This window comes from Pelodiscus sinensis, chromosome 1, assembly GCF_049634645.1.
Source record: "Pelodiscus sinensis isolate JC-2024 chromosome 1, ASM4963464v1, whole genome shotgun sequence".
Lineage (NCBI taxonomy): Eukaryota > Metazoa > Chordata > Testudines > Trionychidae > Pelodiscus > Pelodiscus sinensis.
Genome location: NC_134711.1, coordinates 133,035,979 through 133,047,644, shown reverse-complemented (window position 1 = coordinate 133,047,644; position 11,666 = coordinate 133,035,979).

Sequence of the window (11,666 nt, the reverse complement as noted above, 5' to 3'; positions counted from 1 at the left end):
AGCACTGTCCACACTGCCACTTTTGTTGGTGAACTTATGTCACTCAGATGGGTGTTTTTTCACACCCTTGAATGATTTAAGTTTTGTCAATGGAAGTGGTGGTGTTGGCATGGTCTAAGCCATGGGTAGGGAACCTAAGGCTTGACTAGATCTGGCCCCTGAGGATCGGGGCTCCCCCTCAGAATTGAGAAGCCAGCGCTAGTACTCTGGAGCCTCCCCTGCTTTACTGCTCCCTTTGTGCACACAAAATCTACTAGCCCAACTGATTTTTCTGTGGGTCAGCAGCCCCTGACTCAAAAAAGTTTCCCCACCCCTGGCCTAAGCAAACTAGTGAAAGCTCTCCCATCAGCATAGTTAACCCTGCTCCCCTATTTACACCGGGAACTTATATTGGCATCGCTATGTCTTTCAGGGGTGTGAAAAATCTACAGCCCCTGAATTCTTCCGAGCTACCACCTCTCAGAAAGCTGGAATAATTACGATGAGGGGAGAACTCCTGTCAGTTTAGGTAGTTTCTACACTGAAGTGCGACAGGCATGCAGCTGTGCCACGGAAGTGGTATAAGCGTAGACATACACTTAGGTGAGATCACTCAGTCCTGTTTTTTGTTTCAGCTACCCGAGCACAGTACTACTATCTGTACTTATTGCAAAGAAGGTGGCAGAATTAGGCCCTCAGAGTAGAGTAACCTATTTCTGGCTCTGTGCTGTTGAAGAGGGTGAAAGGCTCAGGAAAGGGGAACATTCAGCTGGAGCAGAGGGAAATGATCCCATAGTTGGGACCTTCCTTCCAGAGGATGTTGTGGTATCCTCTCGCACTGAGGGATACCTCTCCGGGAGAGGGAACGCCAGACATTAGGAAAAGGCAGGTATTAGTAATGGCGGATTTGATTATTAGAAATATAGACAGCTGGGTTTGCAATGACCAGGAGAACTGTATGGTGACTTGCCTGCCTGGTGCAAAGGTTGAGGATCTCTCAAGACATCTAGATAGACTTATGTGTAGTGCTGGGGAGGAACCAGTGGTTGCGATACATGTAGGTACTAATGACATAGGGAAGGGTAGGAGAGATGTCCCAGAGGCCAAATTTAGGCTGCTAGGAAAAAGATTGAAATCCAGGACCTCTATGGTAGCATTCTCTGAAATACTTCCAGATCCATACGCAGGGCCAGGTAGGTAGACAGAATTGCAGAGTCTCAATGTGTGGATGAGACAATGGTATAGGGAGGAGGGGTTTAGATTTATTAGGAACTAGGGAAACTTTTGGGAAAGGGGGAGCTTATATAGGAAGCATGGGCTCCACCTGAACCAAAATGGAACCAGACTGCTGGCACTTAACATTTAAAAGGTCATAGAGCAGTTTTTAAACTAAGGGCTGGAGGAAAGCCAATGGGTGCGGAGGGGGAAATGGATCAGACAGAGACATCTCTTAGGGACGAATCTATTAATAGAGATTCTCTATGTTTTAGTCAGAAGAGGATGGAAGATGATAAAATATGGGTCAGATAAGAAGAGAAACAGTCAAATGAAAAAGAATCTAACACATCAGGAAATGGCAGACAGCCAAATACTGACAAATGCTAGAAGCCTAAATAATAAGATGGGTGAACTAGAGTTCCTCATTTTAAAGGAGGATATTGATATAACAGGCATCACAGAAACTTGGTGCAATGAGGACAATCAATGGGACACAGTCATACCTAGGTTCAAAATATATTGGAAGGATAGAATAGGTCATGCTGCTGGGGCAGTAGCACTATACGTGAAAGAAAATGTAGAATCAAATGAAGTAAATGAACCAAAATGTTCCATATTATCTCTATGGATAGTAATTCCATGCTCTAACAATAGGAATATAGCCTTAGGGATATATTATCAACCACCTGACAAGGATAGTGATAGTGACTATGAAAAACTCAAGGAGATTAGCAAGGCTATAAAACTAAAAAACTCAGCGGGGGATTTCTACTAATCCCATATGGACTGGATACACCTCACCTCAGAACAGGATGCAGGGATAAAGTTTCTTGACACCTCAAATGACTGCTTCTTGGAACAGATGGTTTTGGAACCCAAAAGGGGAGAGGCAATTCTTGATTTAGTCCTAAGTGGAGTGCAGGATCTGGTTCAAGAGGTCCATAACTCGACTGCTTGGAAATAGTGACCATAATGTAATAAAATTTAAAATCCATGTGGTGGGAAAAACACCTCAGCACCCCAACACTATGGCATTGAATTTCAGAAAGGGGAACTACAAAAAAATGAGGAGGTTAGCTAATCAGAAATTAAAAGGTACAGTGACTAAAGTAAAATCCGTGCAAGCTGCAAAGAGACTTTTCAAATACACCATATTAAAGGCCCAACTTAACTGTATATCCCAAATTAAAAAACACAGTAAGAAAACCAAAAAAGTGCTACCATGGCTTAACAACCAAGTAAAAGAAGCAGTGAGAGATAAAAAGGCATCTTTTAAAAAGTGGAAGTTAAATCCTAGTGAGGAAAATAGAAAGGGACATAAATTCTGTCCAATTAAGTGTAAAAATATAAGAAGAAAAGCCAAAAAGGAGTTTGAAGAACAGCTAGCTAAAAACTCAAAAAGCAATAGCAAATTGTTTTTTAAGTACATCAGAAGCATGAAGCTGGCTAAACAACAGTGGGGCACTTGGACGATAGAGATGCGAAATGAGCACTCAAAGGGTACGTCTGGACTACAGGCTTTTGTCGACAGAAGTTTTGTTGACAGATACTGTCGACAAAGAGCGTCTAGACTACAGCCAGTTTTGTGGACAAAGCAAGCCGCTTTGTCGATATGACAGTGTAGACGCAAAGGACAGTGTGGATGCAATAACTCCTTCTGTCAACAGAATTCTGTCAACAAAAGGTGTTATTCCTCGTAGAATGAGGTGTACAGCTGTCGACAAAACTGCTGAGTTCTGTCGACGTTATGTCGACAGAACTCAGCGGCAGTATGGGTGCAGGTGTAGTTTTGTCGACAAAAGTCCACTTTTGTCGACAAAACCCTGTAGTGTAGACACACCCAAACACAATAAGGTAATTTTGGAGAAAATAAATAAATTCTTTGCTTTGTTCTTCACAGCTAACTCAGGTTAGCTAACTTGGGTCAAAATAGCATTCATGAGCCAGCAACTCTAGCTTTAACTGGCATTAGCAGCTCTAATCAACCCCAAGCTCCCTTGTAGGTTTTCACATGACCTGCTAAACTGAGCTAAAACTCAGGTTGCTGCATCCTCACTGCTATTTTAAGCTAAGTTAGCTAACCCAAGGTAGGAACACACTCAGCCACAGGGAGGACCTCTGCAGAGGAACCATGCCAAGCACTTGTGCAAACAGTGCCATGCACAGGGCCCTGCACTGACAATCTTGGTACACAAACACAGCCTAAGCAATATGTAACCTGGGGGTTAATCCTCCAGTGGCCTCCACAGAGATTTCACTAGTTTCCCTCTCAATCAGGTTCAAGCCTCCTTGTGTGTGGAGGGGGGAGGTGACTGTGGGAGAAGGAATGGAACAGAAGGGGTACGTCTACACTACAACGTTAATTGGAACTAACTTAGTTCGAATTAGTTAATTCGAACTAAGCTAATTCGAACTAACGGATCTAGACTAAAAAACTAGTTCGAATTAGCGTTTTGCTAATTCGAACTAGCATGTCCACACAGAGTGGACCCTGAACCGGGGTTAAGGATGGCCGGAAGCAGTGCCGGCAGGGCATCAGAGGAGGACTTAGAGCATGGAGATGCTGTCTCAGGCTAGCCGAGGGCTTCGCTTAAAGGGTCCCGACCCCCACCCCGGACAGACAGTTCTCAGGGGTGCCCCGCTTGCAAAGCAGTCCTGGCTTGGAGTGCCCTGAGTGCCCACACTGGGCACATCACACCACTCGGCCATCAGCCCGGCTGCACTTGCCGCAGGCTGCCATCCGGGGAGAGGGAGCAATTGGGGGGCTGCAGGAGAGGTTCCACCCCCAGAAGCCCGCAGAGCCAGCCCAGTCCTCCCCATAGGGGGCTCGTACCCCATTCCTCCCTCACCTCCTTCCACTTACCCTTCCCTAGCCCCCCTTCCTGATGTACAAAATAAAGGACAATTGTGTTCAAAAATAGAATCTGTCTTTATTGAACAAAACTGGGGGAGACTGGGAAAAGGAGGTGGGAGAGGGGAAGAGACTCATAGACTCATAGACTTTAAGGTCAGAAGGGACCATTATGATCATCTAGTCTGACCCCCTGCACAGTGCAGGCCACAGAATCTCGCCCACCCCTCTTAGAATAATCCTCTCACCTATGTCTCAGATATTGAAGCCTTCAAATACTTTGAAGGCCCCAACATGCAGAGAGTCCTTCAGCTGTGATCTGTGCCCAATGCTACAGAGGAAGGCGAAAAACCTCCAGGGCCTCTGCCAATCTGCCCTGGAGGAAAATTCCTTCCTGACCCCAAATATGGCGATCAGCTAAACCCTGAGCATGTGGGTAAGACTCACCAGCCAGACACCCAGAAAGTTCCCTATAATTAATGGTAAATTAGTTACCAAGATCATGTTATTTCATCCAACCATCCCCTTATCCTAGAATCATAGAACTGGAAGAGACCTCAGAAGGTCGTCAAGTCCAGCCCTCCGCTCTAGGCAGGACCAATCCCATCTAAATCAACCCGGCCAGGGCTTTGTCAAGCCGAGACTTAAACACCTCTAGGGATGGAGACTCCACTACTTCCCTAGGTAACCCATTCCAATGCTTCACTACCCTCCTAGTAAAATAGTTTTTCCTAATATCCAATCTGGACCTCTCCCAACACAACTTGAGACCATTGCTCCTTGTTCTGCCATCTGTCACTACTGAGAACAGCCTCTCTCCATCCTCTTTGGAACCTCCCTTCAGGAAGTTGAAGGCTGCTATCAAGTCCCCCCTCACTCTTCGCTTCTGCAGACTAAACAGACCCAAGTCCCTCAGCCTCTCCTCGTAGGTCATATGCTCCAGACCCCTAATCATTTTGGTTGCCCTCCGCTGGACCCTCTCCAATGCGTCCTCATCCTTTTTGTAGTGGGGGGCCCAGAACTGAGAGGCTGGGAGAGGGGAGGGCAACTACAATGATCAGGGGTTGGGAACAGGTCCCATATGAAGAGAGGCTAAAGAGACTGGGACTGTTCAGCTTAGAAAAGAGGAAACGGAGGGGGGACAGGATAGAGGTCTCTAAAAGCAGGAATTGGGTGGAGAGGGTGCATACAGAAAAGTTCTTCATTAGTTCCCATAAAGAAGGACTAGAGGACACCAAAGGAAAGGAATGGGTAGCAGGCTTCAAACTAATAACAGAAAGTTGTTCTTCACAAAGCAAAGAGTCAACCTGTGGAACTCCTTGCTGCAGGAGGCTGTGAAGGTTACAACTAGAACAGAGTTTAAAGAGAAGTGAGATCAAGTCATGGAGGTTGGATCCATGGAGTGGTATTAGCCAGGGGGTAGGAGTGGTGTCCCTGCCCAAGGTTTGTGGAAGGCTGGAGAGGGATGTCACGAGACAAATGGCTTGGTCACTGTCTTCGGTCCATCCCCTCCAGGGTCCCTAGGGTTGGCCGCTGTTGGCAGACAGGCTACTGGGCTAGATGGACCTTTGGTCTGACCCAGGACGGCCATTGTAAGCTCAGGGCTCAGGGTCGGGGGTCTCATTGGATCCCCTTGATTTTCATGCACACCTGCTCCTGGGTGGCCAGGCTGGCAGCTCTCCTGCCCTAGCCGGCCACCTTCCTGTGCCTAGTACGGAGGTCGTGGATGAGGTCCACGATGTCTGCACTAGCCCAGGCGGATGCCCACCTCTTGCGGTCCTGGGCAAGCTCCCGGGAGCCGCCAGCCTGGTCTCGGGAAGAGGGGGAGGGCTGGAGGGCATCGGGTGGGTGGCTCGAGCCGTGCCAGGTGCAGGGTCTGCTAGCTAGGTGCTGGCAGGCTTGCACCTGGCACGGGCATTGTAGCCAGCCCGTGCCCCTTTAAGAGGTCCGGGGCCGGGAGGGGGGCAGACGAGTTTCCCTGGTGGTGCCCAGAGTGGCCACCAGGGAAACCTGGGGAGGGCTAGCCTCCCACTAGTTCGAATTAAGGGGCTACACACCCCTTAATTCGAACTAGCAAGTTCGAACTAGGCTTAATCCTCGTGGACTGAGGATTACCTAGTTCGAACTAAGCGCTCCGTTAGTTCGATTTAAATTCGAACTAGGAGCGCTAGTGTAGCGCCTATGAAAGTTAGTTCGAACTAACGTCCGTTAGTTCGAACTAACTTTGTAGTGTAGACATACCCAAGGTGAGCAGAGTTTGCCCTTGGTATGTACTGGGTGCCTCCTGAAAGGTTCAGTAGGAGCATCCTTAGTGCTACTGAAATCAACGCAGTTGAGGGCTCTCAGTACTGCATTGGGATCAGCCCTAATTTATGTAGGAAGGAAACTGAAAGGCGGGGAGAAAGTGATAATAGGGCCTGTTCCTACTCCCCTTGAGATCTATCAGGCCTGTGTCTGAGCTGTGTTTTCTCCTTGCTACACCCTCTCCATGGCTAAAATTAGAAGGGATGACATGGCATGTAGTATTTAGCATTTAAAGAGAAAGACACACAATTACAGGTAATTATCATATTAGCTGGAAGCTTTTTCCCTGATCAAAACACTACTTAACAGCATGGAAGGCAAGCAGATTATGAAATGATTCATGGGTGGTTTAACAGAGATGAATTTCATAGAATTGAGAATCACAGAGCTGAAAGAGACCTCAGGAGGTCATTGAGTCCAGCCCACTGCCCAAGGCAGGACCAACTCCAACTAAATCCAACTGTCTAATTGCAGAATAGACAGACCCTGGGAAACAGCCTACAAAATCTTGCTCTCAAATACAGAAGGATAGAGTGAATTCCTCTGATATTTTTCAATACCACGAGTCCAGGTTGGTCTTGATGTGAGTGCATGGAACTCCTACTCCAACTCCAGCCAGGGCTTTGTCTAGCTGGGACTTAAAAACCTCTAGAGATGGAGATTCCAGCCCCTCCCTAGGGAACCTATTCCAGTGCTTCACCACCCTCTTAGGGAAATAGTGTTTGCTAATATCCAACCCAGACCTCCCCCGCTGCAACTTGAGCCCATTGCTCCTTATTCTGTCATCTGTCACCACTGAGAACAGCCTCTCTCCATCCTCTTTGGAACCTCCCTTCAGGAAGTTGAAGGCTGCTATCAAATCCCCCCTCACTCTTCTCTTCTGCAGACTAAATAAGCCCAAATCCCTCAGTCTCTCCTCATAGGGCATGTGCTCCAGCCCCCAAATCATTTTTGTTGCCCTCCACTGGACCCTCTCCACATCCCTTCTGTAGTGGAGGGCCTAGAACTAGATGCAATACTCTAGATGTGGCCTCACCAGTTTTGAATAAAGGGGAATAATCACTTCTCTAGATCTGCTGGTAATGTTCCTCCTACTCCACCCCAATACACCATTAGTCTTCTTGGCTACAAGGACACACTGTTGACTCATATCCAGCTTCTCATCCACTGTAATCTCCAGGTCTTTTTCTGCTGAATTTGCTGATCTCTTGTCTATGGTTCACAAAGTGGGAGCTTTAGGTGGTCTCCCCTTTCATTAAACCATTGTATATCATGACATGTTATGAATGAATGAAAAATGGTTCCTGTTCAGCCCTGGCATAAATACATACTCCTTTTGAGCTCAGTAGGAGTTCCATGCACTCACATCAAGACCAACCTGGACTCGTGGTATTGAAAAATATCAGAGGAATTCACTCTATCCTTCTGTATTTGAGAGCAAGATTTTGTAGGCTGTTTCCCAGGGTCTGTCTATTCTGCAATTAGGCACCGACAGCTGGCCCATGCCAGCTGACTCTGACTTGTGTGGTTTGGGGAATTTGGGATGTGCCCGGCTGCAGCAGCCAGTGAAAGAGGAGACTTTCCTTCAAGTTGCAGAGCTGCATCTGCTGGGGAGAGACAGGCCTTCTTCCCAGCCTCAGCTCTGTGGCTGCTGTGGTGGGGAGAGACCCCTCCTGATATTAAAATATGAGTTGGGTGCTTTCATTTGTAGAAACCAAAAAAGTTAAGTATTATCTATATTCTTTAAAATATAGTGCCTTTTATCCAAAGCACTTTACAATAGTTAGCTAATGGGAGAGCTCTTCCCAGCAATTCTAGTGCTCCACACAGTCCCCCACAGGGGCGGATGGGCCCCATAGGGGACTTCACTTGATGGTTGCAAGGCCATAGGCAGAGGTGACAGTAAGTGGGTGCGCCATGCTGTGTAGCTCCAGCAAGAGCTGGCTGAGCTGTGGCAAAAGCCAGCAAGGAGATACTTAAAGAACTGGCAGGGAGCTGGGTTGCGATAGGATAATCTCTGGAAGACATTTTAAGTTACTTTCACTGCTGGCCACGGGGGCAAGAACTATGGGGCCAGGACCAGGGCAGCAGGGCAGGGGTCAGTCTCACCCCTGCTCTAACCAGAGATGGGGCAGAAAGCAGAATGATCTGACTCCAGCCCGCTCCACTCCCCTGATTCCCAGCTGCATCGCTCAGGGGAGGTAGTTCCGAGGGAAGAGGTGAAGTTGCACCCTGGCCTGCCTGGTGGTGGGAAGTGGAGAGATCATTAAATGGTCTACTGAGACCATCATCTGTTTTCAAGTGGGCCATGAAAAAAAGGTTGAGAACTGCCATAGACGGTATCTAATCAGGAAGCTCATCAGAATAGGGACTTTGTGCCAAATCCTTATTTTGATTTCCCTGGTTTAAATCCACAGATTTCAATTGTTTGACATTGGTGTAGCAGCCAGCTTCCACTGAGGTCAGTGAGCTTTGGGTCAGATGCAGAGAGAAGGAATTGGCCCAGTAGCTCCACACATGCATGCACCTTGCACAATGTTAGTGCTATACAAATAATAACTACAAACTGTCGAAGCAAAAATACGCTCCTCTCTGTTTAGGCAGGTAACAACTGATTGCTTTATTGATCAGTAAAGCAAAGTGAGCCAAACGTGGTCCCAGCAAAGTCTGGCCCAGTAAAGCTGCTTAATACAATCAATCCTAGTATCTTTATACTCTTAACCAAACAGTCTGACGTCAGGGCATCCAATTACAGAAATCCTCAATTAAATTTGGAAAAACAAAGCCTTAGCAACAAGATGGCGGACAGGTACGAGGGAGTACATCTCCTGTCCCAACCAGCCCAATTAACACATACCAATAGCCCATCCTGTAGGCCTCTTCTCACGGGGTGACAGAAAGTTCACTCTGGTCTACGTGCTTGAGAGAAAAGCTGAAATGGTTTCTGATATACAAGATGGCTTCTAGCTAACCATAAAATAGCTTTTACAACTCCCCCCTTTTAGCCTTTTAAAGGCTAACCTTGAAACCATTTTATACTTTATAAATTAAAGTATTTATGTACATTTCTTGTTCCTTTCTCTGCTCGTCCTATTTTAACATCATGAGTTCCACATTCCCTTTGGTAAGGGTCTGTCTTGTGTTTTCCAGAATACAAGAAATACAGCATTTGATTAGCAAGAAACAAAAATAGGCACAAAAGAATATAGCTAATACTAAAACTATACCTTGCAAAATCCAAGTTCCCACATGTCCAAACCAGCCTCCCAACCAATTCCAGAGGGTCCAGTCTTCCCCCTGCCTTAGGCATTCCACAGTTCTTTCAATCTCTGAGACATCTTCCTTTACTTCTTTGCTGGTGTCAGAAATATACACACAGCATTCTCTTCCCACTAAGGCACAAACCTCGCCCTTACTAGCTAGGACATAGTCTAGGGCCATTCAGTTTTGGCTTTTTCTCACCCTGGCTCCTGAACCATTACATGTCCAGCAGTACTTTCCAATTGGGGTCAAGGCTAGGCGGATATACCCTGGGTTAGTAAACCCTTTATCCTGCCAAGTATCATTTGGCTTAGTTCACTAAACAGTGTGCCATTCATTTGAGTGTTGTTTAGTGGGACTGGAATCATTGGGATGCCTCCTTCTGAATGTACAGGACTGTGAGCACATATCCAGCAACCTGTGGAATTAAATTCTTGGGAAACTCGGTTCATTAAAAGCATAAACACATTTGAACTATATAGGTTATAACTGCTAGGTATTAAAAACAAGATTTAGCATAAACTTAACATGAATTGTTTGTCCAGCCTCATGCTGGCTGTTCTTCAGGACTTCGTAGATTGCTTCACCTATCGCTGGCAGGTCCTTCTGGGCCGCAATTGGTACCTTGGCCTCGGTCTTTCAGGATCGTCTGCTTCAGGGCTTGGATTGCCGGCCCCAAGCCTGTGCTGATCCTTGTCTACTTCTGGACCTGGGTTTCTGGTACCAGGTCTGCGGTGATCCCCGTCTGCTTCTGGACGTGGGTCTCCAGTACCAGGTCTGCGGTGCTCCTTGTTGGGGCCAAATTCTGTAGGGGCCGGAACGGGTTTGCAGTGGGATGCGTGAATCCAGGTGGGCAATCCTTCACACTTTACAGCAGTATGGGTGGTTAGAAGGACTTGGTAGGGACCCTTCCACCTGGGTTCCAGGGCAGTCTTTCGCTTGTGAACTTTCACGCAAACCCAGTCTCCTGGTTGTAGTTTATGGCACGGCTCAGTCGGGACTCCTGGAAGGCGTCCTTAACCTGTGAATGACAGGACTGTACACACCTCATAAGTTCCTGACAATACTTGACTATGCTTCCTTTAACGAGTGTGGCATCAGCCAGGTTAATGTCTGGGCTGCTTAACAGTCTCAGAGGTCGGCCACATGCAATCTCATGTGGACTGAGTCCAATTTTCTGATTAGGAGTGGCTCTCATGCTCATTAGGGCAATCGGGAGTGCTACTATCTATGTTAAGCCAGAGTTCTCACATATTTTAGCAAGTTTGTTCTTTAAAATCCTGTTTCATCTTTCTACTGCTTCTGCACTCTCCAGGTGTCGTGCACAGTGCAGTGCTTGTCTGGTAGAGTAGTACTTTTCCAGTTTTTTTTTAACAATTTGCCCAATAAAGTGGGTACCTTTATCACTGGAGATCACAAGGTGTATTCCCCATGATGGGATGTAATGATTTAGAAGTTTCTTTGCCACTGTGATGGCATCAGCTTTCCTGCAGGAATAAGCTTCTACTCATCTCAAAAACAAGCAAACAATAACCAGCACATTATTCAAAAGATTGACATTTAAGCAATTGAATAAAGTCCATTTGTAAATTCAGAAATGGTCCCAAAGGCGGAGGTCTGGTTGCCAGAACTGTCTTTACAGGTTTACCCGCGTTGTGGGCTTGGCAGACAGGGCAAGCCAGACAGTAATCTTTGGCTGCTTGGGAGAATTTGGGAGCAAACCAATTTTGTTTTAAGGATTGCTACCATCCCCCCCTTTGCCAACGTGCGACAATCCATGGAGCACGAGGCAAGGTGAGGTAGCAAGACCACTGGGGCAACAATGTGGCCATCAGAGCTGCACCACAAGTGGTCTGGGCGCAAGGTGCACCCTGCCAGTCTCCACTCCTGCTTTTCCAATTCTGGGGCTTGGTCTTGCAGGAGGGCCAGTTCTGACAGAGACGGCAAAGGAGCTGGTGATGGTAGGAGAGAAGGGAAAAACAGCAGGTAGAGGAGCAGATTTCACTACATTCTAGACAGTACAAACTGCATAGCCTGCTACTAAATCTCTACT